Here is a 13,620-nt window from a genome sequence, read left to right as displayed (position 1 = left end):
TGAAAGGTATATTGGTTGCTAGTCAAAGTCTGTGGCTGCTCAAAAGTGGTGTTCCCCAGGGCATAGTACTGGGGTTACTTCTGTTTAATATCTTTATTGATCTGGATGAGGGGATTGTGTGCAACCTCAGTAAGTAGACATCACCAATTGGGTGGGAATGTTGATCTGCTTGAGGGCTGAAAGGTTCTGATGAGGGGTCTGGACAGGCTGGATTGATGAGATGATGCCAGTTATATGAGGTTCAACAAGGGACTTGCATTTGTCACAACAACCCCATGCAGCACTACAGGCTTAGAGAAGAATGTCTGGAAAGCTGCCTGGCAGAAAAGGACCTGGGGGTACTGGTAGACAACCAGCTGAATATGAACCAGAAGTGTGCCCAGGTGGCCAAGAAGGCCAGTGTTGCCCTGGCTTGTATCAGCAATAGTGTGGCCAGCAGGTCTAGAGAAGTGATCATCCCCCTGTATTCAGCACTGGTGAGGCCACACCTCAAGTGTGTTCACTTCTTGGCCCCACACTACAGGTGCTGAAGTATGGCCAAAGGACAACAAAGCTGGTGAAGGGTCTGGACCATATGTCTTTTAAATTATCTTTTACAGCAGGGGCCAGATTAAATTCTAGTTGTGTTTAGGCCCTTCTAATTTTCTTCCTGTATAACCTTGCAACATCTTTGCAGTCCTCCTGAGCTGCCTGCCTCTTGTTCCAATGGGGATAAACTCTCCTTTTTCTGAGTTCCAAAGTTCTCTGTTCAGCTAGGCTGGTCTTCTTCCCCATTGGCTTATCTTTTTGCTCCTATGTGTTTAGAATTGCCTTCTTGAAGGATATCCAGCCACTCCGGACTTCTTTGCCCTTCAGGACTGCCCTCTAAAGGACTCTCTCAACCAGTCCCCTAAACGGGCCAAAGTCTGCCCTCTGGAAGTCCAAGGTGGCAGTTCTGCTGATCCCCCTCCTTACTTCTTTGGGAATTGAAAACTTTCATTTCATGATCGCTGTGCCCAAGATAGCCTTCAAACACCACAACATCCACATCCTAGACTATTTCCTCTCTGCTCTATTTCCTGCAGACATCTGGTAAGTTGAAGTCCCTATGAAAACAAGGGCCACCGATCATTAAACTTCTCCCAGCTTTTTATAGAATATTTCATCTGCCTCTTCAACCTGGTTGGGTGATGTGTAACAAACTCACCAGGATATATGCCTAGTGGGCCTTCCTCTTCTCATTTGACAGCCACAATAGGAAAGACTTGGTTGTAGCTGGTCTGATCTGATTAGGAACTCATGCATGCAGTGCTGTTTATACAGACCAACCACAGGAAGTGAGTCTGCACAAGTCTCATGCAAATGAAGTAACATTCCAGAAAACACCAGCCACAGGATTGTGACAATGGAATTCAGTATTTTACCAAATTAGTTGCTCCATCTCCTAAATCTTCAGTTTCAGTGTTTTACGGGCAAAAAATGGATAGTACACAGCAAGATTTCTCCAGTAACAGAAAGACTACTTTTTCCTAAGTATTCATGAAATATGTATTGTTGATTACACATTTATATCTAGCTTAGAACAACATCCTTCTTTCTATGTTTCAAAGAGAATATTGAGTGTAGTAGTGGTTTTTATGGTTAAATCTGTACAGCTAGGTATGGTTTTTTCAGATATATTAGAGAACTTAAGTATTATAAGATATATACAGCACACACTTTAAAATAACCACATGATTTTATTTGCTAAAAAATAATGTTTACTATAGGTGATTTAATTGTTTTGATGTTATGAGGAATCCATTCTTTAGTGCCTGGGGGAGAGAAGAAATGCTAATATTATAAAGTTGATATAACAGTACATTTTTATTTAGCATTTTTAGTTATTAATAACTATGGACAGGCTGAAGTACTATTTGTGTAACTAAAAGATAAGCAAAAGCAATTGCGGTCATTAATTGGTTTGTAGAATCTTCAAAGGTCAAGCAGCATAGAAAACATTACATTGTTTGACAATGTAACCGATACTAAAGCATAGCAGCATACAAAGTGTTGTTGGTAGCAGTCCAATTGGAATTGTGGCTGCAGTCCTCCTGGAGTGTCAGGTGTGGTTCTGTTGAAGCAGTGATCTTGTAGAAGGGTGTAGTCTTCCTCTGAAGAACCAGTGGAAGAGGCAGCTGTTCCTCTGGGAAATCCAGTGGAGAAGCCATGCTCATGTTTCAGAATCTCAGCATTGTATCCGGGTAGGAATGCTTGGCTCTCCTTCTGGGCAGGGCATCTCACAATGGGATGTTATAGTTCTTATCAGTCATGCAGTGACATTGAATAGCCTATTATCAGCAGATGTCTCCCCAGAAGGAGGATTGGTTGTGGAAGAGATAAGGACAGCTGCCCACTTAACAAAAGACAACTGCCATACAGATGGCAAATAGAATACAAGTTGCTTGACAATCCAGGACACCCATCCACCAGAACTGGGAGGGCCCAAGGGGACAAGGCGGGGCTAGTGTATGTGTGTGCAGAGCATGTTTAAGATGGGGCCAGCAGCTCAAGTGGCTGGGAACCCTGAAGTAAGAGAGGACATCCTAGGACCACAGTTCCGGCATTCTGCAAGGAGACCAGCTGGGAAAGGAGGGAAGCGAAAGAGGGAAGAACGAGTGAGGCGCCCCCCCAACCCTCCTTGTTCTGGCACCCGGGCAGCCCCTGTTAAAGCCTGACAAGCCACTGTTCCCTGGATGGGTGGGGTGCTGTGGCAAAAAAGGTGTGAGTGACACGCAAATTAGCTGTTGTTTCCTGGGCGTGTGGGGACTGTGGGGAGAGAGTGAGTCACACGCAAATCAGCTTCACCTTCCCAGGCTTGTGGGGGCTGTGGCGAAGGTTTGAGTGACACGTAGACAGCCTCGCAGTTGAACTGACACCCGAGGCAACCAGATTCAGGGCCCTTCCTAGAGGCCTGGTGGTACTGAAGCCTGGAGAGGCCAACCCCAAGGTGAGGGGGGCTACAGTATCGCAGGACTTTTTAGCACTGTGGCTCCCAGGGGTGGTTGTGTGGCCCATTCCTCAGGACACGGGGAGTGGGAAGTTCAGCTTGAGCAAGGTGTGGAGATCCGAACCCCTGACTCTGAGGCTATCTCTAGGGAAGAGGAAGAGCTAAACCTCAGGGGAGGTGGAAGGGGTCAGGGTGGGGGCCTACACGGACCAGTGATTCTCTGGCAACAGGGGTCTGCTTTGTGTAAGTCTAAGAGGTTTGCTAATGATTCCTTCCCCTGTCCAATAAAAGAAAAAGGAAATTTACTGGAGTGGTGAACCTAGGTCAGTGGGGAAACTTAGGGGTATCAATACTTAAGGTTCTGGGGTGTTGAAAAAAAGGTACCTTACATAGTCCGGGTGGGCGAGGCACCAAGAACCACAAACTCGGCTAAGCAGAAGTCAAGAAGTATGAATGAACAGGCCTGAGGGTGTGAATGAATGTGTGTGTGTAAGTGCCAAAGAGTAAGTGCTCCTTAGATAAGAGCACCAGATAAGAGTGCCCAGGGGTACCAAAGTCGATTGTTGAGGGCAAGGAGACCTGTTACATAAACAGAAAGAGATTAGAAGGAGATCTTCTCTCTCTTAAGTTAAAAAACAGTGAAACAGAACTTTTAAAAGGGCTGGTAACAGTAAGCAGTTTTTTTTAGTAACTGAAAGTCACCATGGGTCAGGGTCACAGTAAACGAGGAGAGCAACCAAAGAAAACGAATAAGAATATTCCTCCTGGAAGCCCCCTTGGTGATATACTGGATGACTGGAATAAGTGGGAAACAACTAAAAAGTTAGATCAAGTGAGGATGATTTATTATTGTGTGGAACATTGGCCAAAGAAGAAATTAAAACAAAAATCCTTAAAGTGGTCCTGGTATGGAAGTAGAGATAAGTGGTTATGTAATTTATTATATCATCAAGTGTGTAACCAAAAAAACCCTAATTCAGAAGAAGCAGAGTATGTTACTTGCTGGGTCAAATTCTTAGAAGGAGATGAGTCCCTGGGGACATGGCTAAATTGATTCAAATGAAATTTTCAGTTACATTCCAACATTGATCCTTAAGGACCAGAGGGCCAAGTATTATTAAAAGTACTGTTTGTTACTAAAGCTTGGCCTGACATTAGACGGAAATTAGAAAAATTGGAAGACTGGCAAGAAAGGGGAATTACCGATCTGTTAAGGGAAGCTCTGAAAATTTATTTGGAAGAGATGAGGAGAAGAACAGAACAAAAGTAAAAATTATGGTGGTGGTAGCAAGAGAAAGGGTAGGAGTGGGAAGAGGGGAGCTAAGAGGGGGAGCAGAAAATGAAGGGAAGCTGGGTAAATGGAAAAAAACACCATAAGATTATGTGTATTGCTATTACTGTGGTGGAAAAGGGCATGTTAAGCGATCCTGTAAAAAATTACAAATGGATGAAGCAATTGAGAAAGAACAGGACACCCTGGAGAAGATTCTGAGAGGAGATGATGATTAGGGGTGTCAGGGGCTCTACACTCTAGGGGATGAGATTGGACACCAGATAGAGCCCCATGTAAACTTAGAAATTTGCCCCCAGAGCTAAGAATATGAGTTTTTAGTGGACACAGGTGCTGATCGATCCTGTGTGAAGAAGCTCCCTAGAGGGGCTCAGCTAAGCAAAAAGATCTGCCAAGTGCGGGGAGCAAAAGGGGAACCGTTTGGACCCAGGTTATAGAGAGCATAATTATAAAAGGCAATTCAAAGTAATGAAGGGCTGATTTCCTTTATATCCCTGTGAAAGACGGTCTGAAGTTCCCCTCATTTGCCTCACGACCGTCCCAAGGACAGACATGGGGACCCTGAGGACCCTGATCGGAATTCTGGCATGCCGGTGGTAGATGCACGCCAAAATCCTGAGGCCCCTGAGCACAGTTTTGGCCTTCCAAGTGATTGTTCGCAGCTGTGTCTACAGTGACTGCTTCTAGCAGGGCCTGCCGGGGGGGACAAGCCCTATATGCTTGCACGGGTTTCGCGACAATAGCCCATGAATTTTCCTACCTATTGGCCAAATGAACTTGCTGGGGCACCTTTGGTAGTCCCCCGTCCACGGAAAATCCTTCATCTGCTCCACTACCACCGTGATGGATGGAGATTGAAGCCCCCTCCCAAGGACTGAGACTGAGATCCCTATAACCGTGATACAGGGGGGTGCTGGCCTGACTGAAGGGGGATGCCTGCTAAGTGTTGCCTGCAGATGTGTTCACTGGACCTAGACTGGTTTCCCATAGCAACCAGTCCTGAAACAATGGGTCCCGCTCACTGCTGATATTGACTTATCCTGCTGAGAACATGGACTGTCTGTACCCATCTTCAGTACCTTTTCCCCCCTCAGCAATTTCAATAGACTTATTCTTTATTGTGTCTGCTCCCCCTCAGCGATGTCAAGATCTGTTTCCCTCTCCTCAGCAATGGACTATAATAGAACCCTGAGATAACCAGGACTTTGAGATCCTCCCGACGTGACTAGGCAAACTCCATCGACCGTACCACGAGGACTTAGTCCCTCTACGTTTGGTAGCTATACCCGCTCTCTTTCTCCCTCTTTAACTATTCTTTTCCATTTTCCTAATTCCTTTAACGCAATTGCTGCGGTCATTCAATAAAAGGTGCATTTGTTTTGATTGATAGTGCAATCCCCCTTCTGTGTAGATTTTTGCACTCTGAGATCAGTTAATGAACCATCACGACCCCTGTTCGTATGAGTGGATGGTGACAATCCCGGAACTAGGTTGTAACATATTTGGGGTGGGACCGGCAAGTAAAGATGGGAATTGGAGTAGTGCCAAAGGAGGGGAGGATGGTACCCCAAATAATGTTATTAACTGAACGGTATATGGGAGAAATGAATCCAATAGTCTGGACAGAAGGAGGAGGGCGAGGGTTGTTAAATATCCCACCAATTAAAATAGAAATGCAGTCAGGAATTCCCCCTGTTCAGATAAAACAATATCCCATCTCCCCTGAAGGCCAGAGAGGACTAACATCTGTGATACAGGGACTCGTGGAAGAAGGCATACTAGAACCATGCATGTCACCACATAATACACCAACTCTAGCTGTCAAAAAGGCTAATGGAACCCATCGAATGGTGCAGGATTTGAGGGAAATTACAAACAAACAATTTCCAGATATCCGATAGTATTAAATCCATATACTCTTCTCAGTCAAATTCCACGAGAACATGCGTGGTTCTCAGTAATAGATTTGAAAGATGCTTTCTGGGCCTGTCCGTTTAGAGGTGGGGAGCAGGAATTGATTTGCCTTTGAATGGGAAGACCCAGACTGAAAACATAAACAACAACTTTGGTGGACCCACCTCCCACAGGGATTCACAGAGTCCCCTAACCCATTTGGATGAGCCTTAGAGGATCTTATAAAATCCTTTGTACCTGGGGAAGAAATACAAATTCTACAATATGTGGATGACCTACTAATATCAGGCAAAGATCAAGAACAAGTCCAACAAGCCAGGATAAGCTTACTAAATTTCCTGGAAGAAAAAGGATTAAAAGTACCAAAGAAAAAACTCCAATTTGTAGAAGAAGAGGTAAAGTACCTGGGGCATCTCATTGGAAAAGGGTACGAAAAGCTCAGTCCTGAAAGAGTTGTGGGGATCCTGTCAATTCCACCACCCAAGACTAAAAAAGATGTAAGAAAGCTATTAGGTCTAATGGGCTATTGTAAATTATGGATTGATCAGTATACTCAAACTGTAAAATTTTTGTATGAAAAATTAATAAGCACAGAACCTATAGCCTGGACTCAGGAGAATACCGAACGGTTCCAAGACTTAAAGGCTCGACTGACAAAAGCCCCAGTTTTGAGCCTGCCTAATTTAAGAAAACCATTTAATCTGTTTGTTAATGTTAATGAAGGGACAGCATATCGAGTAATAACCCAAGATTGGGGGAGAAGCAGGAAGATAGTGGATTATCTGTCAAAATTATTTGATCTGGTTGCAAGGGGGTGGCCAGCCTGTATTCAAGCGGTGGCAGCCACAGCTACCTTATTAGAAGACACTCTAAAGCTTACATTTAATGGGATAATTCGAGTACACACACCCCATGACTTGAGGACAGTGTTCAGCCAAAAAGCTCCTCAGTGGCTAACAGACAGCCGAATCCTGAGGTATTAAATAACCCTGATGAATATCGAGAATCTAGAGATTGTCACCTCAAAATGTTTAAATTCTGCTCAATTCTTAACCAGGGAACCAATGGAAAATTTAGAGCATAATTGTATAGAGCGAAATGAGATACAAACAAAAGTAAACAAAGACCTAGAAGACCCTTTACCATATGGAAGTGTCCTGTATATAGATGGATCCTCTCAAATTTTAATGGGAAAAAGGGCGTCAGGATATGCCATTATTGAAGCAGGGGAAATTAAAGAAAAAGGGAAATTACTCTCAAATTGGTCTGCAAAAAGTTGCAAGATATATGCCCTAAAGAGAGGTTTAGATTTATTAGTAGACGATATAGGGACAATCTACATGGATTCTTGATAAGCCTTTGGGATAGCTCATACCTTTGGAAAAATCTGTCAAGAGAGGGGATACCTTAACTCAAAAGGGAAAAATCTGGCACATGAAAGTCTGCTCAGGGAAGTACTCGAATCCCTCAGAGGACCAAAAGAAATTGCCGTAGTCCATATTAAAGGCCACCAAAAAGGGGATACCCCTGAAATCCAAGGAAACAAATTAGCAGGCCTGGCAGCCAAAGAAGCAGTCTTAGAAATGGGGGAACCAGTCATAGTCCTAAGGGTAAAAGAAGACCAGGGAAAAATAAGGGAAGAGGGGGTACCAATTTTCAATGACAAGAAGCTAAAAGAAATAGAGAAAATGGGAGGGGTAAAAACAGAGGATGAAAAGTGGTGGACCCCAGACGGGCCACACAAATATTCAACCGAATAATAACCAGGAAAGTGATGGAAGAGATACACTGATTAACTCACTGGGGAACACAAGGAATATGTGATCATTTCCTGAAATATTACATGGGGATGGGAATATATGAAATAGCCAGATCCATCACAGGAGAATGTCTAACCTGCCAAAAGTCAACAAAAAAGTGATGCAAAAAACCACTCCAGTAGGGAGGAAATTAGCCATAAGACCTTTCCAGAGTATTCAGGATGATTTTACTGAATTAACTCCAGCCCAAAGGTATAAACACCTATTGGTCATAGTTGACCATCTAACCCACTGGGTTGAAGCATTTCCCATGAGAAGGGAGACAGCCCAAACTGTGACAAAAGTTCTCTTGGAAGAAATTATTCTGAGATATAGGCTGGTAAATATTATTGATTCTGACCGTGGCCCCCACTTTACATCCAGTATTCTGCAACAGGTCATCAGGGCCCTGGGAATAAAGTGGGAATTACACATCCCTTGGCACCCTCAGAGTTCTGGGAGGGTCAAGAGTGTGAATCAAACCTTAAAGAATATCTTAACAAAATTGGTCTTAGAAACCAAATGGAATTGGGTCAAATGTTTACCACTAGCCCTATTACGAATAAGAACGACACCCAGAACAGATCTAGGGGGTCTCTCCTTAGGAAATGTTGTTTGGGCTACCTTTCTTGCTAACGCCGTACAGTATTGGGGAACATCTAGAGGGGGGGATGACAATGCAGAAAAAAAAAGAAACAGCAAAAACAACTTTAGAAGATCTACAGAAAAAGGGCTACCTCCCCCAAACTTCCCCACTGAACTGTAAAATACATGGTATTAACCCAGGAGACTGAGTATTGATTAAATCATGGAAAAAAACCCCACTAACTGCTTGCTTTGAAGGCCCCCTCCAGGTGCTGCTTACAACAAACACCACAGTAAGAACAAAGGAGTGGAGGTAGACTCATGCAAGTCGAGAGAAGAGTCCAGTACAACTCCCAGCTGAGGCAAGCGAATGGACTATAGCCAGCAGAAACAATAAAGACTTGAAATTGGTCCTGAGGAAAGCAGCAAAAGAAGTGCAACCCTGAACACAACTTCCCCCACGGGAAGCATCCACATTGATATCCTTATATCCTTAAAGTTTGTTAATGTTTGTTATAGTTATAGTATAAGTTTAAGTTTTGTTCAGCTAAGAATTGCCAATCAAAATAACATCTCAGTTTCCGGTACTATTCCATAGAGCACTCTCCTTGCCACACTAATTGAGACCAAATTGAAGAAAGGGAGTCGGTACGATAAGGGTCATGGCAGAATGTCTCCAGAAGACGGGAAAACCAGAGGTGGGAAGCAAGACTGGATCGGGAACTAGCTCCGGGAAAAACTCTTAGGGCACCCAGAAAACCCCTGTGGATCGAGAGGTGAGGAGGCCAGCCCATACCAGACTCCCACTCGTAGCAATGCTACTACTCATCTACTTCAAAGGAAGTGGAGTGTCGTGGTTTGAGGAGAAATGAGGTTTTTTTTAGATAGTGTGGTCACGCCAACCGGTGTCCAGATTTAAATATTGGCACTTAGTTTGTCTACTGAAAGCATAGATACGCTTCTGAGAACACAGGAAGTTAAAAGCTGTGAACTCCCACTGGAAGTTCTTTTTGAGTTCCAGTCTGAGACAAGAGCAGACTTCCCCTGCCCAGCTCCGAGCTGGACAGGGGTGGGGGAGGGGAGCCATGCGGCCGGAGGGAGGTAAGCCAGACCTGGGCCGAAGGGTAGAAGAGAGCACTGCGAGAGCTTCGGGCAGTCATCTCCCATTCCCCCCCCCCACCCCCCCCCCCCCCCCCCCCCACCCCCGGAGGGAGAGAGAGAGAGCAGACTGTGCCTGTAATAGCGTGGCTGGAGTGAAAGAGAAGGGGGGGTGCCCAGCAAAGCAGCCAGCCGTAAGAGTTCATGAACTAAACTGGCAGAGCCTGGGACTTTTAACCCTTCTCGAGACGATGGAAACCTTGCAAATGCTGATTCCTCTTAGAGTTAGTGAGATTGAGAGAAGTTGAGAAGAATTCTAAGTGGGAAGAGATGATAGAGTGGCTTTTAGCTAAACTTTTTTTAGATAGTTATAGACAGAACCCTTGAGTTCCTGTGACACAGAGACTGCATCTAGGGGGAGGCAAGGGCTCAGAGCCACGAGAGTGCAGTGACGTGAAAGTGTGTGAACAGAGACACAGAGACGACGGGTGAGGAGGGTGGTAGTGGTGCCCTCAGTCTTCGAAGAAGAAGAAGAAAAAGATGATCTCTGTTCAAGAGACCCCTCAGCCCCAGGGGGTGAAACATGAGGGAGACAAGTGTCCGAAAAAGAGAGAGACTGTGCTCTTTTTTAAAACTAGACAAAGCATCCTTAAAGAGAAAAACCCTAGAAGCAGCTCTAGTCCATGTGCAGTAGTGAGAACACTAGACATAGAAAGAAGAGGTCACGACAGCAAAATGTTCTCCGGGCGGTGCCACACGTGACACAGAAACACAAGAAGTTTCAACTGTTTCCTAAGTGAAGTCTGTAGTGCAAGAGAGACTCCTCTCTTCTTGAAAAATTGAGAATTAATTATCCAAAGAGTGGTAACAGAATTAAGAAATTTGGTGGGGGGAGGAAGAGAAAATTTAGAAAGTTTTCATCCTGTGTTCTGTATGTTTTTCCCTGTAGCTTTAAGTTAATAATTTTTTTTTTCCTTTCAATCGTAAATTAGAGCCTGCTCTGCTCTGTCTCTGATCACATCTCACAGTAAATACCAAGAAAAAAAGTATTCTCATGGAAGCACTGGCATTTCGCCAAGCTCAAACCATGACATGGAGGAAACACTTGTGAGAAGTGTTACTATCCCTTATACAGAGGAGATACATTAAGTGTATTAATCAGAGTATGTAATATTCACATGCCCTCTGAACAAAAAGAAGCTGTGAGTGAAGCGGAGAAAAGAATGATCAAAACAATTCTTATCTCATTTGCCGCTCCTGTGTTTTTGAACATGTGGAATGTGTTGGAAGATTATTTACCTGAAGGGATTGCTTGATTGGATTCTGGTGATGGTGTTTTGATTCATTGACCAATTGGATCCATGTGTGTGTGTCAGGACTGTCGGCTGACAGTCACGAGTTTTTCAGTAGCTAGTTAGAAGTAAGTATGATGTAGTATAGTATGTATCTCTTTAATATAGTTATAGTATAATATAGTATAATAAAGTAATTAATTAGCCTTCTGATATCATGGAGTTCTGCGCATCATTCTTCCTTCTCGGGGGCACCTTGCGAATCCGATAAGAGTACACACAAACATGAATCCTAAATGTATCAATCACTCCCAGTTAACAATCTGTAGAGGATAATAAAATCTATTGGCTAGCTAAAAATATTGCAAACCCAAGCCAGCGGATGTCAGGAGAGTGCCCTATGAAAGAAAGACGGGTATGTTTTGAACAAGAAAGTGAAACCATCTTAGAGGATACATTCAAAGAGAAAGCAGTGCAATTGAAAAGACAAAGGGATAGAGAGGGACAAATATATGGAAAGAATATTTTATCCATATGGTGGAAAAGATTACAAAATAATTTAATTTGACTGATTGTTGGGTGTGCGGGGGGACACATTAAGTGAGATTTGGCCATGGGATGGTATCAGTTTAGGTCCCCTAGACACTTTACAATGGATTACATCAAGAAAAAGAATGGTAGTACCCAAAAGAAGGGGAGTGGAAGCTAAAATCAACAGTAATAGGGGAAGAATTCTCATCAAGAAAAGGGAACATGTATACTATAGAAGCAGGAGAAACGCCATGTAAAATATATCTAGCAGCAAATGACACATACACCAGGTGGATCCCAGAAACCCCCATTCATATTGGTCAGTAGAAAAAACTGAAAGTAGATGTGTATACAGTGAAAAAGAAAAAATGTTTGAATGTGTAGGAGATTATATTAACCCATTCTGGGCAATGGAAACCCTATCCAAATATTGGAAACATACAACAAATCAAAATTATAATTTCTGGGAGGCACCAAAAAATTTATTTTGGATCTGTGGTAACACAGCATATGTGAAATTAGCGGGAGGGTAGGCCGGGAGTTGCACAATTGGAACAATAAAACCATCCTTTTTCTTACAGCCTAAGGATGCGAAATCAAACTTGGGAGTCCCAGCATAAGATGATCTGGCCAGAAAGAAAAGGAGTTTATTTGGCTGAACCCAAAATTGGAACAATGAAATTTGGACCCCACAAAATATTATTGATAATTATGGGCCAGCTACCTGGGCCCAAGATGGATCCTCGGGGTACAGAACCCAAGTATACATGCTCAACTGAATCATCTGTTTACAAGCAGTACTTGAATAAATGTCCAATCAAACATTTCTGACCATTGATCTCTTAAACCAGCAGCAACAACAAACATGATCAGTAATTTACCAGATCTGATTGGCAGTGGACTACCTCCTTGCAGAGGAAGGAGGGATCTGCAGGAAATTTAATTCTTCAGAATGAGTCACGTAATTAAAAACTTTACTCAAAATATTAGAAAACTAACCTATGTTGGAACAAAAAAATGGACCCCCTTGTTTGGAGACTCCAATTGGTGGGACAGTTTGTTCACCTGGAACAGTAAATGGTGAAAGAAATTTGTCTTCCTTGCAGTGTGTGCACTAGCAAGTGTAATATTTCTACCATGTGCAATTCCATGTCTAGTCCAGATAGTAACCAGCATTGTCCTAAGCAGTATCACACAACAAGGTAATGTAGAAGGGAAAAATGGAGAAAAAGTAATGTTAATAAAAGAACAGAGTGATCAGAATGCCAGAGATACGCTTGAACAGTATGAGAAACTGAGAAAAGTAGAAGTTGAACTTTAAAGGTTGATGCAGGCTGGAAGCCTGATCAAATAGTTAGAGGGGGGAATTGTCAAAAAAAGGTTAGAAACTGTTGCAAAATAGTTGATAACTGTTAAACATGTACTGTTAAAAAGTTTGGTTATTATATTGTAAAAGGGGTTAAAAGGGTAGTTATAAGAAATACGGTACTCAACGTACCGTATTACACCTAAGTTCACCACCCCCCCAAGCAAAACGAGCCAGCCTGGACAGAACTGTAATGAGCCAATCAAGCGCCTTAAACCTTCATTCAAATTAAGGATCCAAACAGAAACCAATCTGAAGGAACAAAAAACAGGATAAAAAGGGGCTATCTGACCCAGTGAATCTGTGCCGCTCAACCTGGAACATCAGAGACATCACTACTCAAGAAAACCCAGGTCCAGTGCTGCAGTATCCTCGCTCATCAGGAATGCTCCTGCTCAACCCATGGGCCCCTTAAGCTTTCAGCCTTATAATAAAAGCTGAAATCATTTTAGTTCCAGGAGTCTGTTCCCATTTATAACAGGTATTCCCTTCCATATAGGAGTGGGACACAAGTGGGTCCAGAGGAGGGCCACACAATTGACCAGAGTGTTGGAACACCTCTCCTATGAAGGCAAGCTGAGAGAGTTGGGGTTGTTCAACCTGGAGAAGAGAAGGTGTCAGGGAGACAAGACTTTAGCTTTTTAATACTTAAAAGGGGCTTATAAGAAAGATGAGGACAGACTTTTTAGTAGGACTGGTTGCAAGAAGACAAGGGGTAATGGTTTTAGACTAAAAAAAGATTCAGACTGTAATATGTGGTGTGAGATAATTCATGC

The 13,620-nt window shown here is 43.3% G+C and overlaps 1 pseudogene; it reads left to right on the top strand.

Moving 5' to 3' along the window:
- The first annotated feature begins 275 nt into the window (after nt 1–275).
- Nucleotides 276–13,620, top strand: part of LOC132341412 (uncharacterized) — a 40,175-nt pseudogene continuing 26,830 nt past the window's right edge.

This window comes from Haemorhous mexicanus, chromosome W (genome assembly GCF_027477595.1).
Source record: "Haemorhous mexicanus isolate bHaeMex1 chromosome W, bHaeMex1.pri, whole genome shotgun sequence".
Taxonomy (NCBI): Eukaryota; Metazoa; Chordata; class Aves; order Passeriformes; family Fringillidae; genus Haemorhous; species Haemorhous mexicanus.
The sequence above is the reverse complement of the archived record's forward strand: the minus strand, read 5'-3'. Positions and strand labels throughout refer to the sequence as shown.